This window comes from Colius striatus, chromosome 1, assembly GCF_028858725.1.
Source record: "Colius striatus isolate bColStr4 chromosome 1, bColStr4.1.hap1, whole genome shotgun sequence".
Taxonomy (NCBI): domain Eukaryota; kingdom Metazoa; phylum Chordata; class Aves; order Coliiformes; family Coliidae; genus Colius; species Colius striatus.
Window position 1 is genome coordinate 132,422,028 of NC_084759.1, and position 20,587 is coordinate 132,442,614.

A 20,587-nucleotide genomic window follows, 5' to 3' on the forward strand; every position below is an offset into this window, starting at 1 on the left:
ATCAGACTCCATACTTCATCAGCTTTTCTAAGCAGATTTCATGGGACACAGGGTCAAAGGTCTTAGTAAAGTCAAGACAAATAAAATCCCCATCTCTCCTTTCATCTATCAAACCAGTCATGTCATTGTAGAAGGCTATCAGGTTGTTAATGATTTCCTCTTCATAAATCCATGCTGAATACTCTAATCATCTTGACCGTTCACATGTCTGGATATTGCTCCATCAGCTTCCCAGGGACTATTATTGACCTGTAGTTGCCTGCATCCTCCTTCTTGCCCTTCTTGAAGACAGGAGTGACATTTGGTTTATTACAGTCGTCAGGAACATATCCCAGTTGCTATTACCTTTCAAAAATACCGGAGAGTGCCCTTGCAATGACGTTAGTAGTAATGGACACTTTAACCCAATATGGAGTCCAGGATAGCTAGATATGTTTTGAACAAACTGTAAGAAGGTGTCAACTAATCTATGACAGCAAGAAACCCAGTGATTTAACAGAGAGAGGTTCATGAGGCATGTCCCACAATAAGAGATTTTGAACAGTTATTTCAAGGATAAAAATATGATGTTATTTATATGTAGTGACTAATCAGTGTTTGGTATAGTGTAAAAGCTTAGTGCAGAAATACTGTGTAGAGCCTACATTAAATTCAAGTTCAGTTATCACCAGGGAGACCCTGGGTATTAAACAGCACGGAATGAAACCTAACATAAGACACATCAGGATTTTTGACAACACATACTAAGTATCCTCTTATAAAGTGGAGAAATATGCCTCATTTTCAATATTTTCAGACATCAATTTGGCAAACAGTCTATGCTAGTTAAAGATATCTTTAAAGCTTGCTAAGACAAAGCTCTCTCTTCTGAATACTGATGACTATATGAATTGACAATTGCTCCAGAATGTCAATTTTCTGTTATACTCCAACTATGTTCATATCACAGAACATACCAGTAACGCACTCCCCCCATGAATTTCCTTATAATTGTCTACTGGATTAGCAAAAATAGATCTTCTGATCAAATAATTCTTACTGACTAATAAACAACCACCAGTTGCTTATTCTGCTGTACTTTATATTAGGAATAAACACAAGATTAAAAATGAGAGCAAGGTCTCAACCTGCTCTCTGAAGCTTTTAAAGAAAGCTTTATACCTTTGAAAGTATTTACGAATTATATCAAAACATTTAGTGATATGCCTGCAAGAACTTGTGCAATCAAACTGTTCCTGCCATGTCCAATGGCTGCATTGTGGAATGATGAGTCTCAGTTTGGGGAAACTTATTCCATAAGCACAAGAAAAGTATAGCTCCAGCATGGCAGCAGGCCAAGGAAAATCCTGGGAAAAGATTTACAATATTTAACCTGTAAGTATGAGTTTTTTACTACTTTGGAAGACTCTACTGTATCAGATGTTCCTAATGAAAGGGAATACAATCTCCATATTTACCTGACAGAGGTAATGAAAAGACAGCTTTGTTACCTGTACTCAGAAATCAATGAGTTAAAACAGACATCTTTGTAAAACTGAAGGTTTGTTTTAGGTTATTCCCTTTGGTGCAATGTCAATTTGAATGATGTTTTTTCACTCCCATGAGACTACTGCAGGTAGATACCTCCAAGTTGTGGGATATTTCAGTCACTGTGACAAATCCTACGTGAAGTTTGCAAGAACCCAGGTAGGGTTGTTTTGAGTCTTGCAGGTGAGTCCCTTAAAGGCTGTGCAGAGGAAAGGTCATCAAATGGATCTCGTCCAATAACCTTAACTCAGGGTTACTGCATCATTTATTCTAAGGTATTTTTTTCTGCAGCCAGTTGCCTTCAACAGTCTAATAAGAAAGGAAATAATTTTCCAAGAAATTCTATCAACATCCATTTAAGTATGTATTCAACTAATCTTCTCAGACTGAGACATATCTAGGCACTTTTAACGATCATAAGGCCTTTACACTGGTACAGTGTAACACTAGTATCATTACCACATAATTTATTTAATAAATATCATTACTATTTATCTTTCCAGATTTCCAAGTCATGATTAGAAACTTTGTAAGACTCTTATAAAATTGGCTTGATCAAGATGTGTGTTTTTTATATGGTTGTTTTTCCATGGATTTCAATGAAGACATATTTCCCCTAGAATTTTTTTCCTGAAAATATATGGGGCCTGGACAGGCTGCAAGTGATGGAATTGGTAAAAGCAGCAGTAGCTCTGTTTTCAGGTTTTGAAGTATGGTGCTCTGTGTGGTCCTGCCAGTGAACTGGGTTCAGTTTAGAGTTTAGTAGATGCATAAGGAGAATGAGTCCTTTCTGTTCAGAATTTGTCCTCTGCTACAAAGTTAGAAAATTGCAGGGCTGATACCTTTTCACAGAACTACAGAATCTCAAGGGCTGGAAAGAACCTCAAGAGTTCATCCAACCCCCCTGCCAGAGCTGGACCACCTAGAGTAGGTCACACAGGAACTTATCCAGGTGAGTTTTGAATGTCTCCAGAGAAGGAAACTCAACAACGCATCTGGGCAGGCCAGTCCAGTGCTCCATCACCCTCACAGTGAAGAAATTATTCCTTGTGTTTCTTTGGAATTTCTTATGTTCCAGCTTGTACCCATTGCCCCTTGTTCTATCACTGGACATCATTGAGAACAGCCTGGCTCCATCCTGCTGACACCTGCCCTTTACATATTTGTAAACATTAATGAGATCACCCCTCTTCTTCAAGCTAAAGAGCCCCAGCTCTCTCAGCCTTTCATCATAAGGCAGATGCTCCCCTTCCTTCATCACATTTGTGGCCCCGCACTAAACTCTCTCCAGCAGCTTCCTGTACTTCTTGAACTAAAGGGCCCAGAACTGTACACAATATTCCAGATGTGGTCTCATGAGGGCAGAGTAGAGGGGGAGGAGAACCTCTCTCGACCTACTGCCCATAGCCCTTCTAATACACCCCAGGATGCCATAGGCCTTCTTGGACACAAGGTCACATTGCTGGCTCATGCTCATCCTGCTCTCCAACAGGACCCCCAGGTCCCTTTCCTCTCACCTGTGCTGGTACATGGGGTTATTCTTTCCCAGATGCAAGACTCTACATTTGCCTTTGTAGAATTGCATTAGATTCCTCCCTGCCCAACCCTCCAGCTTCTTCAGGTCTTGTTGAATGGCAGCACAGCCTTCTGGTGTGTCAGCCACTCCCCTCAGTTTAGTATTGTCAGTAAACTTGCTGACAGTGCCCTCTGTTCCCTCATGAAGATCATTAGTGAATACGTTGAACAGTAACGGTCCCAGCACTGACCCCTGAAGGGTCCATTAGATACAGGCATCCAACTAGACCCTGCCCTGTTGATCACAACTCTCTGCCTTCTTCCCTTCAACCAGTTAAGATACTTCTGAAAAGTTCTTGGAGAGATTTTATATACTGAGGGTTGCTTTTAGTTAAGAATTATTAGTATAGTCAGAGGATCTGATCTCTGGGACTGGACTCTCTACTCATGATCATTTCCCTGGGCTATAGTCACCAAAAACATGAGTCCTGAGATGCAGTTTGTTTTCCCACTGGACTTCAGAAAGCTGCCTTTTCCTTGTAAAGAAGACAGTATCTCCAAGAATTAGCAATGTTTCAGGTATAACAAGACATTCTTCAGTGTGCAGTCTGTGAGATGTGAGCAGAGAGATATGGTGGTCAACCCTGCTGCAGTGTACTCAGTCAAGGGTACCTCGTCAAAGAGAAGTCCAGTGGCACTTTCCCTGAAGCTGGCTGGATGTGCTCAGCCCCCAGAATGTGGTATGGGACATATAGCAAGGGGGGATCCCTGAAACCAGAGCAGAGTAAGGTGGTCTGCTCTGGAGGCAGATCTCTAGCACTGGCTCATGCCTTCTGGGGCCTGAAGGTGCTTATTGCTTACTTAATGCAGAGAATCACTGAAACAAAATGCAGAACTGGACCAGGAAAAGACCAACCTGACAGGGCAGAGCACTCAGAGCCCACACAGCAAGTGATCCATAGAATGGTAGAGGTTGGATAGATGAATTTCTTTTATTTTCAATGTTGTCTTAACATTGATTGTTATTTTGTGCTTTTACAAAGCCTATTTTGGGAGGCAGATGCTTTTGGGCATGCTCCCTTTCAGAAGGAAGCAGGAATGTCCTGTCTCAAGGCTTGAGCATACAAAGGCTTTTATAACAGCATTTTGAGTAGCTAGGACAGCGTTACTGATGTGATGCTGTGGTAGTTTGAGCCTGGCTGGATGCCAGGTGTCCACCACACCACTTTATCCCCCACCTCCTCAGCAAACCAGGGAAGGGGAGAAAATAAGATGGGAGTCTCGTGGGTTGAGATAAAAGCAGTTTAATAAATAAGCAGCAAAGCCGCGCGCGCGGGAAGCAAAGCAAAAGCAGATAAGCTGTTACTCTCTACTTCCCATCAGCAGCGATGTCCGGCCACCTCCCGAGAAGCAGGGCTTCAGTACGCGTAGCGGTTGCTTTGGGAAGGCCAGAAATGAATCTCGCCTCCCCTTCCTGCTCCTCTCCCCCAGTTTATATTACTGAGCTGACGTCATATGGTATGGAATATCTCCTTGGTCAGCCTGGGTCAGCTGTCCTGGCCATAGTCCCTCCCAAGATCATGCCCACTCACAGCTATTGGTGAAGGTGGGGGAAGGAATGCTAGAGGGACAGCCCTGATGCTGTGCAAGCGGTAGTCATAATATTGATATCAACAGTAAGCACAGCACTGCAAGAGCTGCTGTGGAAAATCACTACCGTCCCAGACCCACTACAGATGCTTGTCATTATCTCTTATTTCCTCTCTGCCATTCTGAGCTCCCAGTACAGTGGCCTTAAGTTCTTCCTTGAGCTAAGCCTTACTTTCTTTGTGTACTAATCCCTACTTCTAGGACTATAAAGCAATACTGGGATCCATGTCTGACAGTAAAAACTACAGCAACAACAACAGCTCATGAGATTTCTGTTAGGAGAATAACAAGTGTATCTGCCTGAATTTTGTCCAATGTATACAGGTTTCTGTGATGAAGCAGAGCTTAGTATGGCTCACTCATCTGCTCTTTCAATACTGAATCCCTATAAATTGGAAGACAACTAAGGGTACCCAGAGAAGCAAACGAGAGATCATTTCTTCATGTGCCTTTTATACTACGATTAGAAAAGTTAATGGTAACAGATAACTTCCAATTTCAGATTTCAAATAAAACAGGATATCTTAGGACAACAGGCTGCTTTCAGAACAGAAAACTGGCTGTACATAAGGAACAGCTACACACTGCTGAGCAAAGGGCAAACCCCACATCAAGGAATATAAGAATAATACTGAGGGATATGACATACTGGAGGAAAAAACTCATCTTGATTGCCTTGGAGAGTTTAGAAATTTTCAGCAGCCTTCACAGCAATCTTCTAGGATTGTTTTTGTACCTTACAGTAAAGAATAAGCACCAGTTTCAGCCCCATGTGGTTTGCTGCAAGTCACTCTCCAATCTGAGAACTCTCTCATGACCATGTTTCTTGTATGGATGAAATAGGAGTTTATTTTAAAAGCATAATCAATTCAGAAGAAATTATGAAACTCTTTGCAAATGTTGCTCCCTTGTGTTCACTAGTTTTCTTTAAGGCTATTCACTTTGAGTTACAAAAACTAACACAGCATATGTGAGAAAAGCAGCAGAGATGCTTCAAATACCTCTTGATAAATAATGATGTTTTCTATATTTCTTCCTAGTAGAGTGTAGAGGAAACCAGGTAGGTTCTTGGCATGTAAGTTACTCTCATTTGGGTGTTGTTTTAGCCACTGAGGAGCACTCTCCTGTTTAACATGTATGATAGGACCTCGTGAATATACGAATCTTCTCTCAGCACATGAAATTTGTTCCCTGTTCTCCCAGTAGAGTCTGAGGAATGGAAGCAATGGGTTTGAGTTACTTCTGCTGATTGTATCACTTGTGCTTTTTCCATAATCAACTATTAGATCCATAAACTATATTGACAGCAACAGAGAGGTGGGAAACTATTCGGGCTCTGGAATGAAAACACACTCTAAGACAAAAATAAATATTTTAGAACAGCCTTCTCGAAAAGGTACTGCGCATTGCTGAGCTGCTCCCCTGTTTGTCAGAGGGATGGGAACCAGGAAAAAGCATGGCTGTGCTGAGAAACAGTATGTGACCCTCAGTTCTCAGTCCTTCAGGGAGTAGACATCAAAGTGCATTTTAAGAAGCAGTGGTGTGGGAAAGATAGTGCTATAATGAGAAAATGTGTTCCTGACTCAGGGAGGGTGGACCACAAAACAGGATTTACATAAGTTTAGTTTGTCTGTTTTTTAGACCAAGAGATCAGCTAAACTGGTGACATCCAAACTCATTTTTTTTCTACTGTACTCATTCAAGCCTTACATTATGTGACAATCCTAATGACTGACTTGGTGGAAACCTTGTTAGTCTTCTGTTCTATGCTGCCCATAGTGTGTGAAATGTCTATCCAGGGTTGAATTTTTCTTACGATATTTGATACAATTGAAAGCAGTCCTACTGTGTACATACTGTCAGGTAAAAAACCATCCTGGGACAGGGAAAAAAAAATTAGATAATACAGCTATTTTTTAAGAAATTGTGTCTGTGGTCTATTTTGTTTAACAGTATTAACCACAAAGGCAGAAGATAATTTTCCACTGTGGTCTGACTTCTTTGGACCACCTGTGACAGCTGATGCTGTGCATACATGTCCACTGAAGGGGTAGTTTCTTGGAAACATAGGGCAGGATGCTCTCAGGAGCTGTTAATAGCCATCTGTTAATAATCTGATGTCTTTGGTGGTTTTCAATGGGATAAGGTTTTGAGGGCTGTGACTGCCCTGACACAGTGACATATGTCATACACAGCCAAGTGTCTCAAATCTGCTGTTTTGCTGGCCAATAAGACCTGTCATCAAACATCAGTTCAATCAGAATATGTGTTTTCCCTCTAGTTGCCAGCTTCCCTTCTAAGTCTTGCATCATTTCCCAGCTGGGTTCACTGACAGCAAAAAGTAAAGCAGCTTTCATATTCTTTCAAGATGGTTGTTCCCAGGTAGGAATTATGCAGTCTAAAATCCAGTATTGATCACCTCTTGACAGCATTTTCCAGTCTGATTTATATAATGGTGAGTGAAATGGGAAGTGAAGAGGGTGGCATCACTCATAGGCTGAAGCATTTGTAACAGAGATAGAACTGTTTTGTTCTGTGCATAACCACCACAGAGCTTTCTTGAGTTAATTTCGATTACCAAGAAATAAAGGAATATTTTCAGTGAAGTTTTGAGATGAACACGTTTTCTGCTTGGAAACAAAGAATTTGGGGTATCAGATGGACTTAATATCCATTTGTTCCACTAGTCATAAATTCCGATTTAGAGTGGAACTTTCAACTTCATTTTCAGCTGAGAAACTGTGAGTAGGTGTTTTTTTATCCAGCTATTTTAGAAAGAAGAAGAAAATATCATGTGTGTAAAATAATCCTGGTTTATCAACCTCTTACAGGAGTAGATGTGAATGAGCAGCATTCTGCCAAACCTGGCAGTTGTTAGTACTTTGAAACTTTAAAATATACTTGGCAACACTAATTAACTGGCTGTATGTAATATATTTGAAATAAGCTTCCAATTAATAATTATATTTCTGCAGACTTTTATTTTAGTATTTTTAATTTTTTTTTGTTTGTTTTCTCTATCTGATTCAGCAGAAGGCTAAAATCCTTCCCTTGTAATTTTTTTTTACCTACTCCTTGACAGGAGCCTTGTCAGTTGTCTTCAAACAACGTATACAGGTGAGTCAGATCAGCTAACAAATTAATTAATGAATTCTGTTGTTCTGCCTTTGTTTGCAAAATGTAGTGAAATCAGATAATTATGAAATCTATTAATATCTCATTGTACAAAAGTAAATTTAATATTCACTAACAATGCACAGATTTGTCAGAAGAGATTCCCAAGTATTTTGACTCAAATGTATTAGATAATTTAAAAAAAACCCAGTGTTACCATCTTCAGGAAAAGAGAGTTGCTTAAAATAGTCTTTAACATAAAGGAAATGTGATTTTTCTAAACAAATTACTTGTACTTATGCTGGAGAAGGACAGAGATTTTAAGCTGGTGCTTACAGATAAGGCAAGATGCTACTGTCAGTTGCCTCTGTAAAACTCTACCATTCCCCATGCTATGAATATAGCCTAGAGCAGAATCTTGTCTCTGCTTTTGCATGCAGAGTCTGCTCTCACAGAAACCAACCCAAAGCTCTTCACCAGTGCCAGTGAAAGCAGGATCACACATCTAATATTTTTCTTCCAGTGTAAATCCTTTATGTATCCTTTACTGCCCTTTCCTATCCTTTAGAATCTCATTGCTGCTTCTTGGCTCTCTGGCAGGATAAGGCTGTTCTCCTTTAGAGTGTAATCCCAGCACAGTCAAGTTACATCCCAGGTTACAGCCTCTAAACTGTGTAGCAGTGAATCTAACTTAACACTGTGGCCTTTGATCCTCCATTGATGTTCCTGAATCTGTCCTATGACTTTATAATCTCTGTTCTACAATTTGAAGATTCACAGCTCCTATACCCCATCAGGCAGAAAAATATCTTACATAAAATATGGATATTTGAATTCTTTGACTGAAACATGAGTTTTTAATAGAAAATGCATATGGTTACAATTGTCTGAAAGAGAAAAACCTTAATAGCTAGGAGGTTTCTACCTCACACTGGGTTAGACTAGTTCATACTTTTTCCTTTTCTCTACTTTTCCTTCCCAGAAAACAAAAGATCTCCAAATTGTAGCCAGAAATCTTCTTTTTTTTACAGTTTTTTCATTATATAACTTAACCTTCCATTTTATCATAGAATCATAGAATTGTTTCAGCTGGAAGAGAACTTTAAGATCCAGACTTTGTCCCAGCCCTATCAACCACTAGACCATTTTCCTAAGTGCCACATCCACCTGTCTCCAGGGATGGTGACTCCACCACCTCTCTGGGCAGGCTGTTCCAATGCCTGACAACACTTACAGTAAAGAACTTCCTCCTAATATCCAGCCTGAACCTCCCCTTGAGGCCATTTTCTCTTATTCTATTGCTTGTTACTAGGGAGAACAGACTGACCCCCACCACACTACAACTTCCTTTCAGGTAGTTGTAGAGATCAATAAGGTCTCCCCTGGGCCTTCCTTCCTTCAGACACAGATCCCTCCAAATCCTTTACTAGCTTGGTAGACCACCTCTGTATCCTCTCCAGGACCTCAATGTTCTTTTTGTAGAGAGGGGCCCAAAACTGGACACAGTATTCAAGGTACAGCCCCACCAAAGCTAAGTACGGGGCAGTGATCACCTCCCTACTCCAGCTGACAACACTGTTCCTGATACAGGCCAGGATCCCATTGGCCTTCTTGGCCACCTGGGCACACTACTGGTTCGTGTTCAGCTGCTGTCAATCAACACCCCCAGGTCCCTGTGCCTGGCAGCTTTCCAGCCACTCTTCCTCAGGCCTGTAGCACTGCTGGGGGTTGTTGTGGCCCAAGTGCAGGACCTGGCACCTGGCCTTACTGAAACTCATGGCATTGGCCTTGGCCCAGCCATCCAGCCTATCTAGATCTCTCTGTAAAGCTTCCCTACCTTCAAGTAGATCAACACTTCCACCCAGCTTGGTGTCATCTGCAAACTTACTAAGGATGCACTCTATCCCCTCATCCAAATCATTAATAAAGGTGTTAAACAGGAGTGGCCTCAGTACTGAGCCCTGAAGGACATTACTCGTGACTGGCCATCAACTGGATTTAATTCCATTGACCACAACTCTTTGGACTCAACCATGTAACCAGTTCTTCACCCAGGAAAATACATGCCCATCCAAGCCAAGAGCAGCCAATTTCTCTAAGAGAACACTGTGGGAAACAGTGTCAAAGCCTCACTAAAGTCAAGGTGGACAGCATCCATACCCCTTTCTTCATCGAACAAGCAGGTCACCCTGTCACGGAAGGAGATCAGGTTTGTTAAACAAGACCTGCCCTTCATAAACCCAAACTGACTGGCCCTGATCACCTGGTTGTCCTGCATGTGCTGCATAATAGAACTTAGGATTATCTGTTCTATCAGCTTCCTGGGCCCTGAAATCAAACTGACAGGCCTGTAATTTCCCCAATCATCCTTCTGTCCCTTCTTATATATGGGTGTTATACTGGCTGACTTCCAATCAGATGAGACCTCCTCAGTCAGTCAGGACTGCTGATAAATGATGGACATTGGTGAGCATCCCTGACAGTTCTCTTACTGTTTCTCGGCTTTTAAAACTCCCACACTACAAATAGATTACATCTTTCATGTTTCCAATCAAAATCCATGCTATTTGGAGACACAAAATAATATTCAAACTAAGCTTATCAGTAATAGTAAATTATCTTCTGTATTTGGGGTAATGGGATGAAACTGGAACACAAAATGTTCCACTTAAATATAAGAAAAACTCTTTCACTGTGAGGGGGACGGAGCAGTGGAGCAGGCTGCCCAGAGAGGTTGTGGAGTCTCTCTCCTTGGAGGTCTTCAAGACCCACCTGGACATGTTCCTATGCGACCTGATCTAGATGAACCTGCTTCTGCAGGGGAGTTGGACTAGATGATCTCTAAAGGTCCCTTTCATCCCCTACCATTCTATGATTCTGTGATTCTATAATTCTATGATTCTATGATTTCTGAAAGTGTATGAGTCTATGAAAGTGTTGACCCAATTCTAGCAGATAGAATCTCCCCACCTCCTGCTTCAGAGACCTGATGTCATTCTGCTTTTTCTGCTCTATAGCTAGCTGACCTATGATTGTTTTCTGTAGGTCAAGGCCTTTCCATAAGTAGAATGACCATTTTAGTATAAATCTCTGTAGATTGCTTTGATATCCTTTGGAAAAGGAGGTTAGGCTCATCATGTGGTGAAACTATCTCTTAGACAAAATGAGACCCTCAACTGCTTTGCCAGGTTTAACATTTCAGACGATTCTGGTATGTACTGTGAAAAAAGAGGAAAGCTCAAATAGCTGTTATGTGAAAATGTAACAGGACACTTCAACATCCACCTGCCCTCCACACCCCTGTCCCAACCACCTACTGATTGTCACCCCCTCACAGAGCTCTGTGGGGGCAAATGGACCCCTCCACTGCTGATACAGATGTGAGCTCTGCCCCAGGGCCAGGCACTGCCCTCGGTCCTGCACTACTGCTGCTGCCCAACCTGCCAGGACATCCTGACCTTCCAGGCATAGCTGTTTCTCCTGGACATCAAAATCCCTGCCAGGACAGTACCCTTCCCACTGTCTTCTTCTCCCTCTGCAATGCTCTGGCTGTTCACCAACAGCCTTCCCTGGGGTCAGTGGGGTGTCCCCTTATGCCTAGGTCAGAGTGCAGAGATGTCTCACCTTGATATCAAAATCCCTGACAGGTCAGTATTCTCCCTACTGCCTCCTTTCCCATCTGGGAAAAGCTCCAGCTGGGAGGGCTCCACAGGTTGTCCCTATGCTCCTGGGACCAAGCGCTCCCCAGCTCCCACAAGGATGTTGTATTGTTTGAGCCTATATTATTCGGCAGAGCTGCAACAGCAGCCAATGCCTCAGCCTGGCTGGACAGGAAGAAGAGGAGCAGTGGGGGTCAGTACTGGTGGCCCCAGTCCCCCTAGCCCCAATGAGGAGGTGATGCCATCATCAGCTTGGGTGCCTTTGGTGGCAGTGAGTCTCTTCACTCGCACAGGTCCTGGGATCTTTCCTCTGCAGCTCTTGTGGCTCCCACAGGACTTAGCTCTGCTCTGCCCTGGGAGTAGAGGCTGACTTCTGGGAATGCAGCAATTGCAGTGACATGTGAGGGATGCAGCTGACGGGTACAGGGTCCCCAGATTCAGATATTGATAAAAAAGAAAAAAGAAAAAAAAGAAAAAATAAAGAGCTGCACAAACATTTAGGGAAACAACTTTCCTCCTCTTTCCCCCAGTTGAACTTCAGTCAAATAGTATTCCTACCTCATCCTGGTCCCAGCTTCTCTTGTTTTTGCTACACATAACAGTCCCTCTCACTCCCTCCTCAGGTGGAGGCAGAGTTTGGAATGTAATGGTTTCTCTCTGCCAGTCCCTGTATTTTACACATTTTCCTTTGCTCTGATGTGGGTCACCCACTGGCTGTAGTCCCTTTGATAGTGTCCCTGCTATGACATGGGTTCTGCATAAGCCACAGTTCCTCAGGCATGTCCCTGCTCCGGCATGGAACTTCTCCTTTCAAGGGTGAATCTGCAGCCATGTCCCCAGCTGTATCATATTCCATCTGTCTCCTCAAATATCTCCTACTCTCTGTGAGTGCTGTTCTTTCTTAAATCTGTTTGAGCAGGGTTGCCATGTGCTCTGACATGGATCTTCTGACTGGCTCTGACAGGCTGAGGTTTCTGAAGCACCATGGGCAGCTCACATCCATTTCAGAGTTAGCTGGAAGTAGCTGACTGGCATGGGGGATTGCTCATTGCCTCCTCCCACACAGGCTAGCCCTGTGGCCCTCTGTTTATGGAAACCCTGCTACTTAGGCTTGGTAAAGTGTTGTTGCCCAGAGTCTATGGTGCCACTCACAGTCATACTGGAGCTTTTGTCTGGGAAAGTGTTCTGCAGAGGATGTCTGTGTATGTTCATATTTCATAGCTAGAAATTGCCAGCCACCCTCTAATAGCATCTCCTTTAGTAAATAAATCTTAGATCTCAATTCGCTGGGTGGTCTTTTCTTATGGCTGCCTCAACCAAATCGTCCAGCACAGCTTACTTCCCATTAAAAAATATTTATTGTCTCATTCAAGAGTATGCTGCTAGACCAGATGGCATGTTCAGATCTTCTCTGAGAGGCAGGCTTGGAGCAGGAATCCTTTTCAGGGAGGTACCTTCAAGGAGATTTTTGTAGTGTGGAGACCCCAACACCAACTGCAGGAGAAATTGTTGATGCTGTGGGAGCAAGTGACCCACAATACCTGAGTGTAGTGTTGTTGGTGTGCCATAGCAAATTGCATCTGGTGCCACCTGGGGTGTACTATTTGGATGTTTTCTGCTTTGTGGAAAAATATGAGATTATTGCAGTAGAAAAATATGCTAAAATAGACTGTAAGAACATGTTAAAATATGAATCTGCCTTAGCAGTTTTGTGATTTTTCAGACTGGTTCAAATATGCACTTGATTCCACCGTCTAGAATAGTCAAAGTTTTAACAAAAGATGTTTTCCCCTATGGTTGATTTGGGGAAATGTAGTTTTCTTAGGGGACATTCTCAAAGGAAAATAAGCTGAAACCTTTTATAAAAAGCAAAAATATGCCAGTCCCTGTAGTGATGTTAACTTCAGGTCACTTCTCCATCTTATTTGGTAGCTGTAGGGCCTTCAACCTCTGCCACTGAATAAATGCTTTCTCATCTTCTAAGGCCAAGACAGTGGATGATATTTTTCTCTAACAGTGAAACAGTCATCTCCATGGCATTCACAGCCATCATATAGATTTAAGAATGTACTCTTTGTTGTTGTTTGGTTTGTTGTTTTTTGTCAGTCAGGAAATGCAATCCCAAAAGGAGAAAATTCACAAAAGTGTCTTATGTCTGTTTTTTACTTAGACAACCACAGATACATATAGCTATACAGTTTCACAAACAAGATTTCTCTCTACTTTGTCATGTGACAATGTCTTTAAAAATATTGTGAAACAAAATATAACTGAAAATCCATGGCTACAGTGTTGTGTTTATTTTATCATTTACAAGAGTAAGTGCGGCTTCAGCCCTGAAGACCCAGAGGTAAATGTCAAAATTCTTTCAAAATGATGTTTAGGTTTCTAAATAATTTGAATTTTTTTACAAATTTTATGAAACATCTTTATAATATAAGAGCAGATACCAAATGTTTGTAAGTTGCCAGAAAAAACATCAAAAGGCAAATGACAAGAAGAATATGCTTTTTTTTCCCTCCAGGCTTGCACTGTGGTTTGTTTTTTCTTCCAGAGAAAGAAGGCACTGATAAATGCATCAATGAGCTTTGAAGAGAGCTTTTGCTCAAAGAAAATTCAGCAGTGTTTTCTTGGCAGTATGTCATGAGTAGGAGCTCCCTTCTTGTTACTGGTGCTGGCAAAGAAATCAGAGCTGTTCCAGTCTGCAAATGGCAGAACATCAAAATGTTACAATGCTGTATTTCCAAAGATGGTGAGCGATTTCCTTCATTAATGAAAGATAACATGAACACACAGAATCCACATTTCAAATGTTACCATGTAATGTGTATAATCCTGGTGTTAAGGGTGCTACAGATCAGGAGTTCAAGGATCTTTTCTAACTCTGCTTATAATTCATCATGGCCTTGAGGCAAGACGGTTCACTTCTCTCTGTCTCAATTTCCCCAGCAGCAAGCTGGAGACAATAACAACTACCTCAGTGGGCCACTGTGAGGCTGAATGGATCAGTATTTTCTTAAGAACTGAGACTATCATAAGAACTTGTTATATAAGTGTGAAGTGATAAAATGAAAACAAACGAAATATGATTAGAACTGTCATTTTCTGTTGTATGTCCCTTGGAACAAATGAACTGTGAGTGAGACCTGAAATACTCTAATGTTGTATCTGAAGAATCACAGTAAAATGGAAAAATACTTATTTCAAATTCTAATCTGTATTTGCATTTTCTCCATCATTTTTCTATACTTTCTTACATAGTGTGTTGAAGCTTGACTCTTGTGTTTCTTGGATATCTTTCTAAAAGTCTTGTGTTGCCCATTGTCTTCTAATTATTCTCTCCTAAGTCATAGAATCATAGAATGGTAGGGGTTGGAAGGGACCTTTAGAGATCATCTAGTCTATCCACTCTGCCAAAGCAGGTCCAGCTAGATCAGGTCACAGAGGAACACATCCAGGTGGGTTTTGAAGACCTCCAGAGAAGGAGACTCTACACCCTCCCTGTGTAGCCTATGCCAGGACTCTCTCACTCTCAGAGTAGAACAGTTTTTCCTTATGTTTAAATGGAATTCTTTGTGTTCCAGCTTCATCCCTTTACCCCTTGTCCTGTTGCTAGATACAACAGAAAAAAATGGATGTCCCAATCTCCAGCCACCCACCATTTAGATATTTGTAAATATTAATGAGATCCCCCCACAGTTTCCTCTTACCAGGCTGAACAGCCCCAGTTCCTGCAGCCTTTTTTCATAAGAAAGATGTTCCAGTCCCCTGATCAAGTCCTCTGTGCTGGACTCTCTTCAGAAGTTCTCTGTCCCTCTTGAGCTGGGGAGCCCAGAACTGGACACAGATGAGGTCTCACCAGGGTTAGAGTAGAGGGTGAGGAGAACCTCCCTTGACCTGCTCTCTTGACACACTCTTCTTGATGCATCCCAGAATGCCATTGGCCTTCTTGGTAACGAGGGCACATTTCTGGCTCATGGTTAGTTTATTGTCAACTAGGCCTACCAGGTCTCTCTCCACAGAGCTGCTTTCCAGCAGTTCAACCCCCAGCCTGTACTGGTGCATGGGGTTGTTCCTCCCAAGGGGCAGGATTCTGCACTTGTCCTTGTGGAATCTCATGAGGTTCCTCTCTATCCAACTCTCGACCCGATTGAGATCCTGCTAAATGGCAGCACAGCCTTCTGGGGAATCAGCCAGTCCTCCCAGTTTGGTGTCATCAGTGAACTTGCTGAAGTTGACTCTGTTGCCCTTTGTACCTGCATAATGATACCACTCTTTTAAGTACATACTCTTGGCCTCAGAATACTTCTTAAGAAAAAATAATGACCATCCCTGTGATAACTGTTCACTCCCTCGTCCTGCCACAAATTTCTTTTGTGATGACTATACACAAAAGGACTTTAGCAGCTACAGCAGTCTGAATGCACAGATACCTGCTGAGCCATAACTCACCTAATGTAGGAGGGGTTTTTTCTACAATACCTTTGGCATTTGTTTAAGCTGCCAGTGCTGGGCTTTCCAGATAATTCTGCCTAGTTTACTCATATGCTGCAGTCCTTTGACTAGTGTGCCCTTACTCTCTTCCCATACCTTGCTCCACCAGGCTACTACATCCGCTTTCCAAAACTCCAGTTTTACTTCTTTCCTGTCCTCCCTATCCAATTCTGATTAGAAGGATCTTGTTTTTCTAGATTCTACTTTTCACATTCAATTGCAAAGGACAGAAGAGGAACCACAGTTTCTTCACTTCTGAAAAATGGCTGTAGGGAGTGAGCTCCTTTCCTCCAAGGTTTCCTGTGACTTAATGTTTTCTTGGCATCCACAGATAAGAGACAATTTAGTGGCCATAGGCTGCAGTACCTTTCCTGAGTGCTCCAGGTTCCTTTTTCATTCCTACTTTTACCCTTGCAAACTTTTCTGTAAGCTTTTGAAGGCCATGTTTGTATATTAATTACCCTGTGCATTTTTCCATCCTGTGTTTTCCTATTGATTTCTTTTTCTCAGTGGCCATTTTGGTACATGACTGTTGCCTCCAGTCGCACCGAATACATGGTAGTGCACAATGTGTACTTGTCCATCATCCTAAGGGCTGGGTGAAAGACAGTATGAACAGGTGTATATTTTGCTGTACTTCTTTCTTAACTGCCTGTATACACTATACTTAACAGAGTGGATTGTACTTCAGGCCTGTAAAGCATCACCTTTTCTGTGTGCATGTATCTTTCTTTCTTTCTTTCCTTTCTGCATTTTTTTTCCAAGCTTACTATCTGTATGGGGAGTTGAACTGTAAGTGTGCAGTGTACAGCACTCTGTCCATTACATCCCTTCTGCTTACATGTCCTTTGGGTCAGACTGTGATTGCCAAGTTTTGCATATTTGCTGTGATAGAAGGCTCAGCATAGGAAGTACAGGGGTTTTGGCAGCGTCATGGGAACGCATGCAAATTCAAATGAAGACACAGAGCAGGTTTTGACGTGGCAATATCCATGATGTGGCCAGTGCAGCATATGAAGATGTATGTGTATTTAATGTGGCATGAGGCATGGTGGGAAAGGTGCATGAGTGTATCATGGCATGGTATTTCCAGTGTAAGGTGCAGGACATTAGCCTACACTTGTGTGTGTGGGGATGGTGGTGGTGGTCAAGGTAGCATGTTCACAGGTGTGTATTTGTTGTGGGAATGATATGCAAAGACTTTGCCTATTTGATGTAATGTGTTTTCAGCCCTGCTCACTGCGTGTTCAGCAGTACCCCAGGTAATGGAGGCAGGTGATGCGGATGCATGAGACCATGCCTCAGATTTCTGTCATGTCCTGAGAGAGAGAAAGTGGCTGGGCAGGTAATGACATCACAGGGTAAGGAAAAATATCTGTTCCTGCTAATCTCAATGCACCCTGAGGGGAAAAAGAGCAGGTGCTACTGGAGGAATAATAGGATATTGGAAGACAGAAGAGGCAGAGCCAGTCTCAGCTACAAGCTGAAGAAAAGATACAGGGTTTACTTCAAGGAGGACTCTATGTTTGGACAAGGATATATACCATTGACTCCTGATCTCCCCAATATGTTAGGAAACACTCCCAAGTTCTCCAGGCAATTGCCATGCTCTTGCAGACCCCCTGTGCTTCTGGACAGCTCCAGCTGTCCTTTGGGAACAGCATCCATCCATCATTTGGGAATAGTGTCCATAGTACTGCTGCTGAGCACTGGAAGAAGACATCATATCTGGGAGAGCAAAGCCAGATTTCCAGCAGGAAGGAAACAGACTGCAGGTTTGGTGGCAGTTGTGAGACTTTCCGTGTACAGGTTTCATGTGCTGGGAACACTGAACAGGGATGCTTTTGCCCCAATATGCAGCAAAAAGTTACACTGTCTGCAAACACTAGAGATTTACATTCACTCACCTAAAGGCATGCAGCTACATGGAAGACTATTCCAAAGGAATCAAGTATCAAGTTAGCAAAGATAAGGAGGAATGCTGACTGAAAAGGTTATGTGAAGTAGTTCAAGGGTGGCAAGGTACACCAAAGGCTAGAAGAATGTCCTGCTAAAGGTAACAAGGACTGCTACCACCTGAAAGCTCTCTAGGTTCCTGAGCACTATGTGGACACTGAAGGAGACTGCCTAGATGACCAGAGAGGATTGAGGCAAAACATAGGGGCCTGAGCTCTGACAAAGAGCTCTAAGATGTGTGTGTGTGTATACGTGTGTGTGTGTGTACACGAAACAGACAGAAGATGAATCAGATCTGTTTTTCCTTCAGATAATCATCCAGTACATTCAACCTCAATGTAATTCCAGCAATGCCCTCACTTGAAAATGTGGATCTTTATGTTTTCTTGACACTTCTATGGCATTTATTAACAATCTTTTAATTCACAAAAAACAATACAATATCCAGATGCCATTGGCCAGAATGCAAAATCAGGGACAAGTGGACACTTACTGTACAGGCAGGTCTGCAAGATTCAGCTCTGTCAAGAGACTATTAACTAATCCCTGTAACACAGGTTACAGGGACTATCGAGGTTACAAGTGTAACTATTGAGGTTACAAGCTGTGATTTGGGATTTATACATGCTTCCAGGAACACAAATACCATGGGACTTGCAACAATCTCCTAAGGATTGGCAGGACAATCTGAGGCAGCTGCTGTTTGCGGTCAGCTGTGCTCTGCCCAGGTCAGTCCTGCGAGTGCCCTGCCAGCAATAAGCTCTCTAGTCACACTCTGTGGCTCATCCTGGGAGAACGATTATTTGACATTGAGGGACAAAAATAACCTGGGGTTTCTACTTCCAGTAGTTTTATTTCTGTTTTAATCAGTGTTTCTTCCATCTTGGATATGACTGTTTCACAGAAGTGAAAACACCAGTTTTTAAATAATTTGGGATCCGTTACATTATCCCAGATATCCTTCACAGTGATGTTGTGAGGCACTAATGCCCCAGTTCATCTTTTTCCTCAGGTACTCTCTGCTCCAGGAGGATGCTTTCTTCTAAAAAAAACCATCAGGATGACTGGAGAGACCAGATGAAGTAATAGTGGCCAAAGCAAAGTATTAATTACTCAGGCTCTCTTAACCAGCTGAGCCTCTAGTTTCTCTCAGGCCTTGTTCCAATCCCAATTCCATAACCCACAGAATAAAGGTGACAGCCTTTGAGAACAGGCTATTTCACATACAGACCAAGCAAATCATACTCAGCAATTGCACCCATCTGCTATTTCTCTTAGTGATGGCACTGACACAAACAAGCAAAGCAGATTATTTTCCTATGAATGGATTGAGAGGGGGAGTGGGAGGAGTCTGCTTGCCCAGATAAAACTGCATAGTGGTTTTCTACTTGAGCCAGCAGACTATACCACAACCTAGACAGCAAAACATGTACTACATTTGAAGCTGAAATCCAAATTATTTCAGCTGATAGTGTAAGCTTTCAGCTCATTGTCCATCTCGAGTTATAGAAAGCTTCTGTTGTACAGGGTGAGCTTGTTTTAGTCACCACAGTGGATGTAAGCACAGAACCTGCTGCTATGGTCAGGCTCTGAGTTTATGTGGTGCAGGATGAATTACTGCCTCTCCCTTAGTGACAGCAACAAAAGCTCACGCTCTGGCTCCACCATGAATGCAGTGAGAAATATAAGGCCTAGCAAGCTTTATTCCTGTGAGTTTCACCATGGTAATTCTTGGCTTCAGCACTTCAAGCTGCTCTCTTGCACAGCGTGTGGCAGTGCAAGAGCCAACTTGGCCCATTTCTGCTGTTCCACACAAACTGCAGGTGACAAGGAGGAGGCTGAAGAAGGTGCATGTATCTCTCAGATAACAACACATACACCTTTCCTCCTCATACACTTGCTAGTGCTTGGCATGGAGCTAGGGTGCTGAGCAAATGGTGCCTGCTGGTCTCCCCAGTTCCCAACTGGGCTCCTTTCCTCTCAGCACGCAATTATCTGCAAGGAAAAGCAGCCTAGATCTGCTGCCTCTGCAGGCTTATTTTTCAATAGTCCTAGATTTCTTTATCTCTGCTTCTTCTATTTTTAGAAAGCCCTGAGGCAGGGATGGGCCTCCCTAAGGCTCCCCACACACTCCGCCCATGGTTGGAGTCCCACCTCAGCCTGAGGCATCATGAGACAGTGAGGGTTAGCTGCTCCCTACAGCACCAGTTGTGAGACGCAAGGCAGGACCAGGGATGGTGGCCAGGCTCAGGTGCAAGCCCTGACCATAAGGCTCATCATGGTTAATGGGTCAGGTCAAGATGGTAATCCCAACTGCAGGCCAGGGACATGGTCAGGATCAGGCCCAGGCCTAGGGATGATATGGCTTTGGAGATAGAGACCACTGTCAGAGCCTATCCCTTGAAAGGCAGAACTGTGGGGAATGGCAGACTGGCCCTGCTGCAGCGCTGTTGGTGCAGGGGCTGACAACTCTGTGGGGGCTCAGATGGAGTCCTGGGTAGGGTGACAGATGGTCCTGGGAGCCTGTCAAGGACTGTCAGGGCTGGTGGTGCCCTTGGGGCCCCATCAGCTGGCTAGGACTGTTCAAGACCCTAAAATATCAGAGAATGCCTCAGTGCACCCTATTACACTTCGCAAGACCTCATGTCATCCAGGTCTAAATCTGGGGTTCC